Below are 19,129 nucleotides of genomic sequence, written 5' to 3'. Positions count from 1 at the left end.
GCGGGCAACAATCCCTTTCTCCTCCATGTTTCGGTTCAGTCTACGTCAGATAGATGTGGAAGGAGAAGAACCAGAGACGTCGGAGATCCCGATGCAGTCGTTTTGAGATTCATAATATCGTCTGGAGCGCACAATGCATTTGGCCGTGATAATATACTGTATATGTTCTATGATATTGATATCTATGTATAATATGATATTATTTAGATAAAGAGCTCCAGCACTCCTTCCGGAGGACCAGAGTGTTCTAGAGTATTTACAGAACATGGCCAAAAGCTGTGTGCACCTCGCCATTACGATACATCCACTAAACACAAGCGCATGGTACTGTGGCCGCAAGCTGCTCAGGGCCACAACCCAATCCTCCACAAACGGCACGTTTGTGGAAAGCTCATTGTGGGACTGGCTCGTAGTGGCTGTGTGCACCAAGGCTGAATTTCTTGAACGTCTGTATTGGGGGCCCACTAACACCTATATAAATGCGTCCTAAAGTAGCATGCCAAGGGACCTTTAATTAAGATGGAAACATTATCTCCACGCCGACTACCACCATTAATACATAAATATATAATTGATTACACGGCTCTTCTCAATGCTGTGGGCCGCTCTGTTCCCTTGCATGGGCCTTCACAACTTCCGGTGTTACACCTTATTCTGCGACCAACAGAACAGTGTGACCCCAGGGGGCCCCTGCACATTTTCTGCAACAAGCACGAGTTTGAAGCGTAGACAGGCATGAAGTCGTTCTCGTGCGGAAACATGCACGAGCTTAAAGCGTATCGTCATCGAGAACTCGGAATCGGTGCATTCGTTTTGTGACACCGGGCAATACTTTCTTTCTTGATAGCGTCTTACTGACTAGCATCTTATGGGGAAAGAAGCAACGGTTATGGACCTTACCAAACCATCCACCTATCCATACTATGGGTCTGTGAAATGCAAAATCAAATGTTTTGATAGGCTACGTTTTATTTATGTTTTTGTTATAATGCCTTGCCCACCGTTTTTATTTTTATGCCCAACGTTATTATTATTTTTTACTGCCGTTTATGAAATAAATATGAACTAATGCCACAATTATTGATGTTCATCACAGAGTCCACAAGCAGCGCAGGTCTATGGCGTCAGAACAGTCTCATTAATAATGAATGCACAGAGAAGGATTCACAAATGTATTTTGTGATTTACATATAAATCACTCTCTTCTCACAAATAAATTTCAATGCACACACAAATGGATATCGGTATGGAGAAATGTAAAATGTATCCATAAACAAAATCAAGTTTCACAGATGAATTTCTGATCCACACATATGTACCTAGTTTTAAATAAATGTAGTATAAATCCATAAATATATGAATTAAAAAAATATTTGCAATTTTCATAAAAACGGAACCGTCACATTATCGTGGTGGAGAGGTTTGCGTGTCCCTGTGAACCTGAGGGCTGTGTTGTCTGGAGCCTTGTGCTCCTGGTAGGGTCTCTCATGGCAGAGTGGTCTCAGGTGAGGGGCCGGACTAAGAATGGTTCAAAAACTCCAATGAATAACGAAAGAAGAGGAGATGTGACCCGGCCCGGAGGAAGCCGGGTCACAGGCCCAGACGGAGGGCTCGATGGCGAGCGCCTGGTGTCCGGGTTTGCCACGGAGCCCGGTCGGGCACAGCCCGAACAAACTACATGGCACCCCCCCTCTCTTTATCCCATGGGCCCACCACCTGTGGGAAGACCTGTTGGGGTCGGGTGCGCAGCCACATGGGTGGCAGCGAAGGTCAGGTGTCTCGACGGACCAGACCCGGGCGGCAGAAGTTGGCTCTGGGGACGTGGAACGTCACCTCGCTGTGGGGAAAGGAACCGGAGCTTGTGAGGGAGGTGGAGCGCTATCAGTTAGATCTGGTGGGGCTTACCTCCACGCACAGTCTCAGCTCTGGTACCGTACTCCTCGATAGGGGTTGGACTCTTTTCTTCTCCGGAGTTGCCGAGGGCGTGAGGCGCCGGGCGGGTGTGGGGATACTCATAAATCCCCGGCTGAGCGCTGCGGTGTTGGAGTTTACCCCGGTAGACGAGAGGGTCGCCTCCCTGCGCCTAAGGGTTGTAGGGGGGAAAACTCTGACTGTTGTTTGTGCGTATGCACGAAACAGCAGTTCAGAGTACTCAGCCTTCTTGGAGACCCTGAATGGAGTCCTGTATGGGGCTCCAGTAGGAGACTCCGTAGTTCTGCTGGGAGACTTCAACGCCCACGTGGGCAACTATGGAGACACCTGGAGAGGCATGAAGGGGAGGAACGGCCTCCCTGATCTAAACCCGAGCGGTTGTTTGTTATTGGACTTCTGTGCTAGTCATGGATTATCCATAACGAACACCATGTTCAAACATAAGGGTGCTCATAAGTGTACCTGGTACCAGAGTACCCTAGGCCGAAGATCGATGATCGATTTCGTGATCGTGTCATCTGATCTGAGGCCGCATGTTTTGGACACTCTGGTTAAGAGAGGGGCGGAACTGTCAACCGACCACCATCTGGTGGTGAGTTGGATCAGGGAATGGGGGAAATTTCCGGATAGACCTGGTAAGCCCAAACGAGTAGTGCGGGTGAATTGGGAACGTCTGGAGGAGGCCCCCGTCCTAGGTATCTTCAACTCACACCTCCGGCGGAGTTTTTCTGGATTCCTGTGGAGGTTTGGGCCATTGAGCCGGAGTGGGCGGTGTTCAAAGCCTCCATTGCTGGAGCTAGCTGTGGCCTCAGGGTCTTAGGCTCCTCAAGGGGCGGTATCCCTCGGACACCGTAGTGGACACCGGTGGTCAGGGAAGCCGTCCGATTGAAGAAGGAGGCCTTCCGGGATATGATATCCTGGAGGACTCCTGACTTGGTTGCAGGGCACCGACAGGCTCGAAGGGCTGCAGCTGCTGCCGTGTCGGAGGCTAAGCAGCGGGTGTGGGAGAAGTTTGGAGTGGCCATGGAGAAGGACTTTGGTCGGCACCAAAGTGTTTCTGGAAGACTAACCGGCACCTCAGGGGGGGGAAACAGGGAACCATCCAAGCTGTGTACAGTAAGGATGGGACTCTGTTGACCTCAACTGAGGAGGTCGTCGGACGTTGGAAGGAACTTTGAGGAACTCCTGAATCCGAATAACACGCCCTCTATGTTGGAGGCAGAGCTCGAGGTTGATGGTGTTTCGTCGTCAATTTCCCTGGCGGAGGTCACTGAGGTAGTCAAACATCTCCGCAGTGGCAAAGCCCCAGGGATTGATGAGATCCAGCCAGAAATGCTAAAGGCTCTGGGTGTTGAGGGGCTGTCATGGTTGACACGCCTATTCAACATTGGGTGGGAGTCGGGTACATTGCCAAAGGAGTGACAAACCGGGGTGGTGGTTCCCCTGTTCAAAAAGGGGGACCAGAGAGTGTGTGCCAATTACCGGGGTATCACACTTCTCAGCCTCCCTGGTAAAGTCTACTCCAAGGTGCTGGAAAGGAGGGTTCGGAGAGAAACAATGCGGTTTTCGCCCCGGACGTGGAACTACGGACCAGGGGTCTCATTTATAAAACTGTGCGTGGGATCGTTACAAAAAATGTGCGTACGCCCAGAAGCCAAGTTTTGCGTGCGCCAAAAAATATTCGGATTTATAAAACACTGCGTACGCACACCTGTACGCAATCTTTGCTTTATAAATCACATACTGACTACAATTGTGCGCAGCTGAATCAGCTTCACGTTCCGCCCTCTACACGCCCCTTTTTAACCATAAATGGTCAATGCAAATGACCTCATGAATGCGATCTGCATATAAAACAGACTCAGATGCCGGTATTATGTCTTGTTGGAAACAATGGCAGGACAGAGAAAAGCCAAAAAAAGAAACTTCACGGAGGTTGAGGTGGAGACACTTGTGGGTGAGGTGGAGGCCCGAAAAGAAATTTTGTTCGGCAGTCACGGGATCGGGATCACCAACATTAAAAAGCAGAATGAGTGGCAACATGTTGCTGCGGCAGTGAACTCTGTCAGTGGCACGGAGCGCACAGTACCAGAATTGAAAAAGAAGTGGTCTGACATAAAGGTACATTTTTATTTCCTCACGCACAGCACATGTTTATAATTAATTGCTCAAATGTTACTGGTCGTATAGTGAAGATCGTTAATTACAGGTGGGTGCAGGAGATGAGGCAGATTCGAAATGTTATCACCGAAATTGCCACAATATTAAAAGATACTGTGAAAAAATGAACCTTGAGTCGTCTTCATTTCATAAACGCCGCATGACATCCGCACGTACTCTTGCACCCTGTTGAAATCCGACTTGCCTCGGAGGGGGCTGGGCCTCCGGGTCAAGCGGGATGGAGGGAGGTTGGGGGGGAGAGGGATGCCGTTCCTCTGGGACAAATTGTGCAGCACGCCGCAAGCCCTTATAATGCGGCACACTTTGGTAGGCTGGTATAAAAGCCTCCCCCCCCGACGCATCCAGAGCGCGCCACCGGCACTTCAGGAGGCCGATGGCGCGCTCCACCACTGAACGAGCACGGCCATGGACCTCATTATATCGTTGTTCCTCGGCGCTTTGAGCGTTCAAAACTGGACAGGGTGAGGAGCCAGTGTCTCAGGGGGTATCCACTGTCCCCTGCAATGCAGAAAATCATTAGTTATGTCAAGAACCACAATGTTACATTCCTCTTTAAAAAAAAACTCACCTAGAAGCCAGCCATCCCGCCCCACGCCTGCCTGTAGTCTGTTCCCTACACTACTGTGCGTCAGAATAAAGGAATCATGTGTTGCACCAGGCCAACGTGCCATTATGTTTGTTAAGTTCATATGGGCATCACATATAACTTGAACATTAATAGTGTGCAAGTGCTTGCGGTTGACGTAAGCAAACTCACGTTCAGATGGAGCCCTTATAGCAATATGAGTGCAGTCAATTGCGCCGATTACGTTTGGGAAATCGGACATTGCTGCAAATTGCCTTTTAATCTCGGCCTGTTCTTCCACTGTGTAGGGAAACCTTATGTATCGACTGCCCATATGTATGATGCCATTCAAAACGCTGGGCATTAGGGCACTGAGGGATGGCTGTGATATACCGGATCTACAGGGTGGAAAACAAACACAATTGAGCCAATTATGCTTAAATGTGAAAGCAGGTTGTAAGATGCAGCTATATGAAACACTTACCTGTCTGCCAATTCCCGTTGGAAACAGCCGGTTGCCAGGAACCCCAAAGTGGTGAGGACCTGCGTCTGCACCGGGATAGTGTGGTTCCTCCATGTTGCCCTTTCCAATGCTGGACCCAGTTCAGCACATAGATCCAAGAGCATAGCTCTAGGGAATCTAAAACGGCTCATCATGGGCCAATAAATCGTTATGGTCCCTGAAGACCCTCTCCCTCCGAATCATGCCATTTGCATGGTCCTCCAGCAGTGCCAGCAGTGCCATGGTGCAGCATTACGCACTGGGCTCACCGCTGTATTTATAGGGTTACGGTAATAAGACTGACGAGAACAGCTTGGTTAATCAGTTTGTAATCACCCACGTAAAATGTTCTTGAATATAACCCCTTTTGAATGCCTGATTTGTCATGAAAAGCATCAAGAGGAACGGACTATAATATAACGATTGTGATGAGGGTGTGGCTTGATTTTCCACACTTGGGATTTAATTGTCATTTGATTTTGATTATGAGTTTACAGTGTCACATAAAAATATTATGTTATTGACACATGTTGGACAGATGCTTTATTCCATGTAGTCGCGCCGTCCTCTCCTCCTCCTGCGATTCGGGAGTGGACAGTATGGAGTGACGGGATTAAATAGGCCCATAGAGAATTTTAATTTTAATTTCGATTCTAAGGAGATGTTTCTGGAGTTATAACTGAGAAATAACACAGTTGGCTAAAATTATTCTGATTAGGCCCTACTATGATTTAACACATGATACGGGTTGAAATTCAACTTATGAAGGGGGATGATAAAACATAATCGTTCTACTCCCTCTACATTTCTTCAGTCTGACTTCAGTTCACCACCACACCATCTGTGTCGCCAAATCTCCTTTTCCTCCAAACCATGCGTACACATGGGTCAGAGTTTGCTTAGGGCTGCGCACATTCTCCCGCCAAGTTAGTTTTTTATAGATCACAACCTTGGCATGAAAAGTCACGTACGCAACTTTCAGCCCCGTTTTGTGCGTACGCAACGGTTATAAATGAGACCCCAGCTCTTCACTCTCGCAAGGGTCCTGGAGGGGACCTGGGAGTATGCCAATCCGGTCTACATGTGTTTTGTGGACCTGGAGAAGGCTTATGACCGGGTCCCACGGGAGAAACTGTGGGAGGTGCTGCGGGAGTATGGGTTAAGGGGGTCTCTCCTCAGGGCCATCCGATCTCTGTACTCCCAAAGCGAGAGCTGTGTTCGCGTCCTCGGCAGCCAGTCAGTTTCGTTCTCAGTGGGTGTTGGTCTCCGCCCGGGCTGCGCCTTGTCACCAATCTTGTTTGTGATATACATGGACAGGGTATCGAGGCATAGTCGTGGTGGGGAGGGGTTGCTTGGTCTGAGGATCTCATCACTGCTTTTTGCAGATGATGTGGTCCTCATTGAATCATTGGCCAGTGACCTTCAGCACTCACTGGATCGGCTGGCGGCCGGGTGTGAAGCGGCTGGGATGAGGATCAGCACCGCTAAATCTGAGGCCATGACTCTTAGCAGGAAACCGGTGGATTGCTTACTCCGGGTAGGAAATGAGTCCTTAGCCCAAGTGAAGGAGTTCAAGTACCTTGAGATTGGCCAGGGAGAATTGGAGCAGCGGGGGCGGTATTGCGTTCGCTTTACTACACCGTTGTTACGAAAAGAAAGCTCTCGATCTGCCGGTCGATCTTCATTCCTATCCTCACCTATGGTCATGAGGGTTGGGTGATGACCGAAAGGACTAGATCGTGGGTACAAGCGGCCGAGATGAGTTTTCTCAGAAGGGTGGCTGGCGTCTCCCTTAGGGATAGGGTGAGAAGCTCAGCCATCCGTGAGGAACTCGGATTAGAGCCGCTGCTCCTTTACTTAGAAAGGAGTCAGCTGAGGTGGTTCGGGCATCTGGTAAGGATGCCCACTGGGCGCCTCCCTTGGGAGGTGTTTCAGGCACGTCCAGTGGGGAGGAGACCTCGGGGAAGACCAAGGACTAGGTGGAGAGATTATATCTCAACACTGGCCTGGGAACGCCTCGGGATCCCCCCGTCAGAGCTGATCAATGTGGCCTGGGAAAGGGAAGTCTGGGGCCCCCTGCTTGAGCTGCTCCCCCCGCGACCCGACCCCGGATAAGCGGATGAAGATGAGATAAGAGGATGAGATGTATTTGGATGTTGTTACATTCATATACAAACTGTTAAACTTGAATTTACAAGACTCTTTTCATTTGTGAACTTGTTTACGTTTGTGTGTGAACTGGCGTGTATTTGTATGTGGATTTTTGAGACTCTCCTGACGCGGCTGGATTCACAAATGCCTTTTTTAAAAAAAGGAACTCTCTGTAGCTAGCTAATCAGATTACTCCCTCGTTTTCAGCCAATCACTTGACTGCAGTGACTGGGTTTTTACATTGCGGTGCCGTTTACTACTTTAACGGCACCGACAATCCCAAAACCCAGTCTAAACTAGATTTGACCGAGGGAACCGGGAGGCTCGGAGGCTGGGCTCAGCGGTCGGAACTGCAGTCAATTGATTGGCTGAAAACGAGGGAGGCATCTGGATTGGTTCCTTGTTGAAAAAAAATTATTTGTGAATCTAGCGACGTCAGGAGAGTCTCAAAAATCCACATATAAATACAGTCCAGTTCACACACAAATGCAAACAAGTTCAAGTTCAACAGTTTGTAAATGAACGTAACAACATCCAAATACATTTTTGATGAAAATTGCAAATATTTTTTTAATTAATATATTTATGGATTTATATTACATTTATTTAAAACAAGGCACATTTGTGTGTAATCCGTGTATGATTCGTTCTTTGAATATTCTGATTTAAAACAAAATCAGAAAAAACAATTAACAGAGTCGTTTTTTAGTTTTTCTGATTTGGTAATGAAGCCGGAAAACTGTATTTTTCAGTTTTTTTTAAATCAAAACGGGAAAACTGAATAATCCAGTTGCTTGTTTTGTTTGCGTGATATTTAGATAAATCCGCAATGAATGGCGGGAAAAGGGCACGTGGATAAAAAAAAAAAATACATATAAAGACGTTTCAAACGTTCTATCGAGTCTCTCGCATTCTACAATGGCTAGCTTTATTGTTTTCCGTGGGAGCCGGCGACTTAGTCTGCGAGTGGACGATCTGAAACTAAATCGGAAACTAGATTTCTTCTTCGAAGGTTGTGCTCCACACAGAACCTCCGCACCGTCATAACGGAGCACTTCGGGGCACCAGATTGCTTTAGAGCGGTACTGATCGCGTCGTGTGTCTGTTCAGTGTCAAATAGTTCACGAATAAAATCACCATAAGGTTCAAGTGCGGCCATTACTAAGGCTAAATATAATTAGACAGTCTATTGGTGGTTTGGATTTTTTTTCTTCGCTGCGTTCTGCCTTCTGGTGTAGCCTGTAACTATAAATGTATCTATCTTTGTTTTTCTGTTTCGGGTTTAAAAAACCAACACACAAAACACACAAACACAAATAAAATGCAGTTTATTTGTTTATTCCTTTTGCGCTTTTTCAGATTCAAAACCAAATCAGAAAAAAACAAAAAAAACGACTCTGTTAATTGTTTTTTCTGATTTTGTTTTAAATCGGAATATTCAAAGAACAAACCATGCACGGATTGAGTGTGGATCAGAAATGTGTTTGTGAAACTTATTTTTGTTTATGGATTTATTTTACATTTATACATACCGATATCCATTTGTCTGTGCATTGAAATGTATTTGCGAGAAGAGGGTAATTTATATATAAATCACAAAATACATTTGTGCATCCTTCTCTGTGCATTCATTATTAATGAGACTTCTGACCCCATAATAGTCGCAATCCACGATGGGTCACAATCAATGGCCCAATCCCAAAGTGAGCCCTGAGGAATAAGGACTCACAGACTTAAAGGTTGGGTATGGAATTCTCTTTTTTGGCAATTTTTGCAAAATTACTTGAAATCCTTATCATAACACCACTTACAGTCACCGTGTTAGAAGTACTGACATGGAAATTAAACAAGTCAATCATTTGTGGAACGGGCAGGGCTCGAAAAACTCCAGCCAATGATTTCCAGACCCACCGAGTGGCATTGTACAGTAAGTACGTCAATCAAACGGTCGTCCTGCACTCCCGCGACCCCTCCCCCGCTCCCGCGCGACCCCTTCGTGCACGTACTCAGAGCTTGTGACCCAGAGCAAGCTTCCGTTTGTTGTTATCCTGTGGTAGCTGCTGGAGCTAGCTAACTAGCTAATGGCTCGCTCTCGTGCATCTGTTCGCTCGTCCATGATTGCGCGTCCATGTACTTGTAATGGGTGGAGTCAGAGTCAGCGTTGAAGGAGAGGGGGTAGGACCATTTGAGTTGTGTATTTGCTGGCGTTTCGCAAAACCCATACCCAAAATTTAATTTATCTCAGGTGCTATGTGAGTGATTGCGTGAGGCCACATGGGCTCAGATAGGTATATATGGGATTGGGACAGCACTTCATGAGAGCACATGTTACCTTGGCAACGTTTAATGACAAAAGATGCTGCTGACACTTGCCGGTTTGGGAATTTTCATTTTTTATTTTTTTTTGTAAATGCAATGAAAAAAAATCGGCTACGGCAATTTATTGATCGTAGAAAAGATATTTTTTACTTTTGAACACTTCAGTATAAAGTATGTATTGAATTAGGTGATTATTGGCCTAAACATACTAATCATAAGTCAGATCGGGCTACGTTTGGCTGAAAGGTATAATTAGTAATATTAAGAGCCGTTTGGGAGGTAAAAGAGCCGGCTCTTGTTTGTGAGCTTATCCAAATGATCCGGCTCACTAAAAAAGGCTGAAATTCCCATCTGGTCGTGCATTGACAGTAGCATCGTCTTGTTGTTGACCTTCCTGATTTCCTGATTTCCCTATGGTCTCCACAGTAAACGTCACAACGCTTTGAACTGTGGGTAATTCCCTTAGGTGAAGTCTGCACTGATGCAGACTCACGGAAAGGGCTCGGTAAGTGTGGACTCAAACCCTGACGCCCTTTGGAATTCGACATTGGGACAGCCCTTAAAGGTCCCATGACATGCTATTTTATGTATTCTTTAATATAGGTATTAGTGGGCAACTAACACAGTATTCAAAGACGTTCCCTAAATTCAGCCGTGGTGCAGAGTTACAGCCACTCCGAGCCAGTCGCACATTGAGCTTCCCCCAAATGCGCTGTTTCGGTGGGCGTGTCAAGGAGGAGGGTGGGGGTGTGGCCCTGAGCAGCTTGCAGCCACCATGCGCTCTGTTTACAGTGGATGTATCGCAATGGCGAGGCGCACACCCTTTAGCCGTGTTCTGTAAATATTCTAGAACACACGGGAGTCCTGGAGCTCTATATCTAAATATTATCATATAGCCTACACAGATATCTATATCATATAATATATATTATCACGGCCAAAAGCTGTGTGAGCCGATATTATGAATCTCAAACGACCGCGTTGGGTTCTCCGACGTTCCTGGTTCTTCAACGTCCACATCAATGTGAATACACACACTGTAACGCAAGTGTTTCTTGTTGGTTCTTTGACTTGTCTTGTATTTCCACAATGAGACTGTCGTGGGGGTTATCTGAGCCATGGTTGAGAAGGAATTGGGGGAAAGGAACTTTGGTTTGACTCGCTGAAGTACATGAACTGCGACATGCCGCCGGTTGCCGCGAGGCACCATCGCCCGGCAGCCGGCAGCGCGCGGTTCAGTCGACTTCAGGTTGATGTGAAAGTGGAAGAACCAGAGACGTCGCAGAACCCGACAAAGTCGTTTGGGATTCATAATATCGTCTGGAGGCACACACAATATGTTATATGATATAGATATCTATGTATTATATGATATTATTTAGATATAGAGCTCCAGGACTGTAACGCAAGTGTTGTACACTTCCTTGTTATTTGGATAACCGTTCTGCTGTTGGTGTGATGGCGCATCACGTCGGACTCTCGTCTCTGGTATTTCTACAACGAGACTCGTATTGGGGGTTATCTCAGCCATGGTTGAGAATGAATTGGGGGGAAGGAACTTTGGCTTTGACTCCCTCAAGAACATGAACCACGACATGGAGGAGAAAGGGATTGTTGGCGGCGAATGTCTCCCGCTTGAGCCCCGCTGAGGGACCACCGCCGGAGGCGGAGGTGCATAAGCGCTGCCCGGCAAAGATCCCTTTCTCCTCCTTGTCGTGGTTCATGGTCTTGAGGGAGTCAAAGGCAAAGTTCCTTCCCCCCAATTCATTCTCAACCTTGGCTGAGATAACCCCCAATACGAGTCTCGTTGTAGAAATACCAGAGACGAGAGTCCGACGTGATGCGCCATCACACCAACAGCAGAACGGTTATCCAAATAACAAGGAAGTGTACAACACTTGCGTTACAGTCCTGGAGCTCTATATCTAAATAATATCATATAATACATAGATATCTATATCATATAACATATTGTGTGCGCCTCCAGACGATATTATGAATCACAAACGACTTTGTCGGGTTCTGCGACGTCTCTGGTTCTTCCACTTTCACATCAACCTGAAGTCGACTGAACCGCGTGCTGCCTGCTGCCGGCTGCCCGCTGCCGGGCGATGGTGCCTCGCGGCAACCGGCGGCATGTCGCAGTTCATGTACTTCAGCGAGTCAAACCAAAGTTCCTTTCCCCCAATTCCTTCTCAACCATGGCTCAGATAACCCCCACGACAGTCTCGTTGTGGAAATACAAGACACGTCAAAGAACCGACAAGAAACACTTGCGTTACAGTGTGTGTATTCACAGACACACATGTGGCGCTCGCACGGTCGAGTCTCATTGGCGGGCCAACGTCTCTGGGCGGGCCAGGCAGAGTAAGGGGAGGAGCTGAGATTCCTCATGACGTCATGAGCACAGATTTCCAAATCAGCGCGCTTGAGCCTCCGTTTTTTCAAAGGCGAGCAGAACAGCTAGTGCTCGTTTTACACCAAACGCAAGTTTTAGCCACTGGGGGACCATAGGCAGGCTAGGGGAACTCATATTTATGTTAGAAAACCTCATAAATTGAGATTTTCATGTCATGGGACCTTTAAGCCTTAATAATTTTGCGAGAACGCTCAGCAAACTCTGTGAGTCTGGACATTGAGATTGAGCCAATGACAGCGGACCATCGAATTCTGCGACCCCACTGTAAATGCGAAACCCCAACCAAATGTTTTCAGGTCATCTGTCGTCCTCATATCTGTATGTGTAAGCAATTATTCATGTCTGTGATCATCACAGAGTCCACAAGCAGCAGGTCGCAATCCACGATGGGTCACAATCCATGACAGTGGGCCGTCAAATTCTGCGACCCCACTGTAAATGCGGGAAAAAGTAGTCAAACCCCAACCAAATGTTTCAGGTCATTTGTCGTCCTCATATCTGTATGTGTACTGTGGCAACCCGGCCCCATCCCATTGGACCAGGCCGCCCAGGGGAGAGGTCTTGGCGGGAGATACCATCGATTCCCACCAGTCGGCGTCAGAGGGCTCATTTTAGGTCGCACTAATGAGCCTGATAAGAGAGACGGAGGCCAATTAAGCAATGAATAAAAGGCTGTGGTTTTGGCACCTTTAGGGAGAGAGTCCAGACGCATGAGCAAGCCTGGAGACGTCGGGAGAATTGCACACGGGAGGCATCCGCTACGGAGGAGTGGATCGCTGGATTTAACCAGACTGCTTCCTTAACGCCCCGAGAGAATGCGGCCGCACCGGTGACGATCGAGAGCCAGAGGTGACACACAGGATTCCCCCCAATACCCTAGGCAAGACCAGCCCAGCTACCGGACCCTGAACTGAGACAGTACCGTGACTCTCGGAGTCATCGGCTTTCTTTTCCTTTTTTTCCACGTAGGAAATGGATCCTCGTAAAGTCGCATGCAATTGTGAATAAAAGCCTAATTTCTCGGTCTGAAACGGATGACAGTGTGGTAATTGTGGGAACGCAGAGACATTATTGGGACCAGATTGCCACATATGGTGGAGAATGCAGGCAATCTGACTCCGCTACGGACTACCCCCACGACCAATGCAGAGCCCGGACGGAGCCGAAGCTGCGGCCGCTGCCCAGCGCCAGCAGCGGGACCAAGCCCTAGCTGCCGCTACGCAGAGAGACACTCATGAGAGCCTCTCCCTTCTTCGAGAGGCCGTCCTGCACCTCGCCCAGCAGGCGACACGCGGATCACCTGCTTCTGCACCAACGAGCCGACTCACCAAACTTGGCCCAGATGATGACGCGGAGGCGCACCTGGAGGTCTTTGAGAGGACGGCCAGGCGGGAAGGCTGGCCGGAAGACCAGTGGGCCCACATCTTGTCACCCTTCCTCACCGGGCCAGCCCAGCAGGCAAGACAGGACCGCAAGCCATTATACGACCTTGAAGCAAGCGATAATGGCGTATTATGGGCATAGCCTCGCCGCCAGGGCTCAACGTTTCCATGACTGGAAACTAAATGTGGCAATTTTAGTGTATATATATTTTTTATCAGAAATTAGAAAAAAAAAAAATTCCCTCAACTCCTCAGTCGGTTGGGTAGTCTGTCAATAAATGCATTCCAGATACACAGAACACATGTGCTGACATCCACTGAAAAAATTACTTTTAAAACACATTTCTACATGAATTTGCATAAATTGAATGCAAAAAAGATAGCCGTTTTCTTTTTTCCAATATTTTCATCTTTACTTCATTGGCAATCAATTATTCCCCCAAGTCATGACATCAGTCAATACTTGGGGGAGAAATTGAGAAAATATCAACTGGACTTGCTAGGCAAAGAAATAGATATGAGAATAAATGCTGCTACAGGGAAACGTTTGAAGCGAGGAATCATTAGAAATAAACTTGTATGAAGGCTGGTGTGGTCCTTGAAGTGTTTATCATGATAACAGATGCATCCCCAGAGTTAGGTGAGGACGGCCGGGTGAAAGTCACTCCTAAGCAGCAAGAACAAGTTCTCAACCTTGCCCAGGATGTCTGCCAAGCAGTTGCCAAGAACCCAACACCGAAACACATTGGAACACTTTATGGCACAACAAACGACATATTCCAGTACAAGAATCCAGATGAAGACCCCACACCAACGGTTAGTTTAAAAGATAGTCGTGGGTTGGAGTTTAAACAGAGCCTAAGCTCAATGTGCGTCTAGCAGAACCTCTTGACCACCTGAGCATCCTCTGGCAGCTGGTGCATAGCTGCCCTACTGTACTATTGGAGGACCTGAAACCAAGTTGCGATGCTCCAACATGGAGTTCATTCCAAGCATTTCTCATCCTAGATACCACTTCTGCAACTGTGATCAGCTATGGTCCTCCCTTCCCCAATTCACCAACAAACCCATATATGGTTGAACAGTCTGTTCAGTACTGCATGGATGTGTCGAGAAAACATGGTCAAGAGTATGCCATCATCACATGTGATCAAGCAATCTTTGAGCTGGTTCTGGGTCTGCAAAAGAAGAACAAAGAGAAGTATGCCAAACTTATCTTGCACATGGGCGGCTTCCATATTGCTCAGAATTTCCTTGGAGCCATTGGGCATTTGATGTAGTCCACTGGAATCGAAGACATCTAGTCAAAGCTGCTGTCTGTCTCTGTGGAACAGCAAACAAAATCATCAGCGGGAAAGACTACTATGCAATGCTGCACGCCCACACAATGGTGTATGCAGCCATGTTTGCCCTACACTGGGAGGCATTTGCCAGATGGTTGGTCGATGAAGAGAAGGACCTGGAGTACATGTGTGTGCTTAGCAACAATGTCCCAACTACTCCTAGATGCCCTGTCAGTAGAGGATGTAGAGAAGGCAACTTCTGCGTGTGCTGATGCAACTGAACAGCTGAAAAAGTTGTCATGTTTGATGGCTGAGTTTGATGAAGCAAGTTCCTCACCTACCACAAAGCTATGGCTAATGTACATGGATATGGTGATGATTCTTAGAAGGTTCATCCATGCTGAGCGTGCAGGTCTGTGGGAGGAACACCTGGCTGAAGTGGAACAGATGTTACCATACCTTGTAGCTGCTGGCCACTACAAGTATGTATCCTGCCTGCCCCACTATGTAGAAGCTATGAGAAGCTTACCTACACTGGCTCCAAATATCTATAGGGAATTCAAGGATGGGAAGTTCACTGTACGTCAAACAGAAGGACGGTTCAATGGTGTCTGGACAGACAGGCCATGGAGAAATACTTGAAAGTTCAGCAGCTTTGACAGCTGTGTCAAAGCAGACAAAGATTATGTCACCTGGATGCAGACGACACCAAACACCATGAGGACAAGGACAGCCAAGTTGCAAAGGAGGCAGAAGGTGTAAATAAAATAACAGATGTCATCAGCAACCACATGATCAATCCTTTCACATGTGAAGAACAGGAGCTGATCAACATTTCAACAGGCCACAAAGCCCCATCTGCTGATCTGCGCTCGTGAAAAAGGACTGGAGGCACTGGCTGCAGCAAGATGAACAGACAGTGAGAAAGTAGCCCAAATTAAACTTTCAACCTTCGCAGCAAAGCCAAAGAAGTCAATGTCCATAGCATTCAAAGCCAAAAAGGTCTATGAGGAGGACAGGAAGGTGGAAGAGATTGGCCACGAATAGAGAAGTTGCCCAGCCTCCCTGTTTGAGCCAGATCCGTCCCTTGACCAAAGTTATGCAATGCGTAAAGGAAACAAGGCAGACTACCTGGCTGCAATAAAGACATTCCTTGGCACCTCATGGGGGGAAGTGGACAAACTACCGCCGTCTGACAAGCCTGTTGTAATGGTAGTAGATGCCAAGGCGTTCATTCAACGTTACCAACATCTTGGGAGCAGCACCTTCCATGAAGTGCAAGGAAAGTACCAAAGGCAGCTCCTTGGAATCCTCCCAGACAAGTGTGATTGCATCCACTTTGTTGGTGATCGATATGATGTCTCCCCTGCTGAAAGTCTGAAAGCTGAGGAATGAGAGAAGAGGATGAAGACCTGCTCCAACAAAATGAAGGAGTACAAGCCACATGATACTCTCCCTATACCTGAATGGAAAGGCTTCATTCACAATCCACTGAATAAAGCTTATCTGTTGAACTACATGGGGGAAGCATGGGCAACTCAGAACAAGTCACTTCCTGCAGGATGCAAACTTATTCTTGGTGAAATCTTTTGTGATCCTGGTCGCACCGTCCTCTTGTCAGGGGATTGTCAGGTTGAGCTTCCAGAAATTTCCTGTGAGAAACAGGAAGAGGCAGATACCAGGATGTTTGCTCACATTGCATACTCAGTACAAATTCTGCACCACAAACGGGCTGTAGTGGTTGCGACAGACACAGATGTGATCATGATGTGCATGTACTACATGTCTACATCACACAAATGGATGGGCTGCAGGAAATGAGGGTGAAGATGATGGATATCTTCCTACCTGTTCATGCCATCACAGAAGCTCTGGTGGGGAAGTATGATGTTGCAGCTTCAGATCTTACATCCCTTCTCCTCAGCACCTACATACTTACCGGACGTTACACAGTGAGCTATCTGTACAGAAGAGGAAAAAGGCGGGCTACAACTGCTATTAAAAACCTGACAGACCTTCTGCAGCTGTGCAGGTATGGTGACCCTGAGGAAAGCCTGGATGTTCAGGAAGAGGTTACAACAGCAGCACGGCGATACATTGTGTCACTCTATGACAGGAGTGGCTTTGGTGGTAATCTAGATGCCCGGCGAGCCCATCTCTTTGTGAGCCTCAAAGGAGACATGCGTTGCCTTCCACCAACTGAAGATGCCTTCCTATTACACTTTCGCCGAGCCCTGCATCAGTTGGCTATGTGTAAGCGGGCACACATGGTTCAGCCAACCATGTCAGGTTCAACCCATTTTTTAGACTTTGGCTCCCCGAGTATTGGGACAGACGGTGGAGTAACGTCTCCCAGAGAACAACCCTGCCGAGGCCCCTCCCACTAACCCCGAGAGGGCCGACGGTGTTTCAGCTGTGGTCAGGTCGGACACCTAGCCCGTCAGTGCCCCGGAAATCGGGATGTGTCCATGCCCTCAGCCTTTGCCGCCGGGGGAAAGACCGGGCCGTGTCTCCAATCCACATGTAGAGTACCCCACGAGCTCATGGCCCCTACGCTCCTGGTACGGGTAAGGAGGAAAGACACCCCGGCTCTCCTGGATAGAGGAATAATCGTGACCCTCCTACGCCCAGACCTAGCCGGAGGTCGGCGGGGGGAACCTATGGAGGTCTCCCTGCGTACACGGGGACACCGCCACCCACGAGACATGTTACATGGAAGTACAAACCCCCCAAGGGATGTACACGGCGCGAGCCGGGGTTGTACCACGCCTTCCTGTACCCGTAATAATCGGGAGAGACTGCCCCAGCTTTCACAGGTTGTGGAACCCCAAACCCGAGTATAGGCCACCGCGGAACACGTCAAAACGGCAGGGACGAGTCGGCCTACCCGCTTATGGGGCACGGGTGCCCCTCTCAACCCCGTCCGAATCATCCGCAGAGGAAGACGGGTCCGATGGAGATGACCCCATCCTACCGAGCACCCCAGCCCGCTCGACGGGCAGGATCAACACTCCGGAGACCCAGACAGCTACGGATCCGACAGGCCCGCCAAGAGAAACAGATAGCTCACCCCTGACCGAGTTCTCGGATTTCTACCCAACAGGGCGAGGGGGAACGGATCGTCCCGGGCAGTTCGCCAACGCTCCACTACAGGACGACACCCTGAAGCACGCCTGGAGTTACGTCCTCGCCCACGAAGGACAAGCAAGGTAATCGGTGAGTCACCTGTAGGGCTGTAACGATACGCGTATCAAACCGAAAATCGCGATACTCAAAGCCACAAACCTGTCTCGCGGTGTGAGAAGGCAGAAGCGCGATATGCCCTTTCTAACTCTTCGGTCAAATTGTCCGATTGAAATTTGCTAATAATTTGTCTAAATAATAGTCTGCTGAAAGCGCCCCCTCCTATCGATGCCGTAAATATGTGACGAGATGCCCTCTCTGTGATCACAGCTCTCCGTGGCTACGGAGGATTGCATTTCTCCACAGCCGTCGAAGTCCTCATATGCGATATGAACGACATTTATCCAGAGTGGGCCAAGCGCGAAAAAAATTGCCTGTGTGATCCTGTCTCTATTGTTTTGTGTGATTTGACTGGCAGTTTGTCTGCTTATAGGTCGGAATGAAGCGGCCACCGATTATTGACAGGATGGGTACTTTATTCTACCGGACTCGTTCGCTTCTTCACTAGACACACGCGCTACCACTCACTCGCTGACGTCACTCACACACGCATACGCACACTGCCATTCTCCTGCACACACATATGCTACTCGTAACACCATGCCTCGTTATTGCGACAATCATGTTTTTCCTCATCTATTGAAAGTTAGGCTATTAAACATGTTGCATTCCAACCCGTCGCCAAGAAAAAACGTTGATGGTGTACGTTTCCATGAACACTGGATACGTAGCATTTCAACGTAAAAAATAGCGTGTTATACCTACAGTATCCACGCGTGCCGCTGTGGAGGCGGGTTTCGGGGTTTGGGTTTCACGGCTTTCGCGGCAAATTGTGGACACGATTGTTTAGGGGGGGGGGAGACACGTTTGTAGGGGGGGGGGCACGCTCGACAACGAGAGCGTGGTTTTTATTGAACGCTCGACAACGAGAGTTGGTTTTTATTGAACGAGACTTCAACACGGAACAGCTGCACGAAACGATGGTCACGTCACTCTCGGTGACGGTGTCGACAACAATGAACACACGAACAATGTTAATAGAACAACACACAACCACATAACATCCCGAACCCATTAACCCCACTTAATCCTAACAACAAAACAAGTTAACAAAAGCACCTTTTGTCAACTGACAACCCCAATTCCCAGAATCCCCCGCGGCTCCGGAACACGGCGTAGCCTATATTAATCTTTATTATCTGAATGGGAAAT

The sequence above is a fragment of the Gadus macrocephalus genome, chromosome 8 (assembly GCF_031168955.1).
Source record: "Gadus macrocephalus chromosome 8, ASM3116895v1".
Taxonomy (NCBI): Eukaryota; Metazoa; Chordata; class Actinopteri; order Gadiformes; family Gadidae; genus Gadus; species Gadus macrocephalus.
This window is presented reverse-complemented; position numbering follows the sequence as displayed.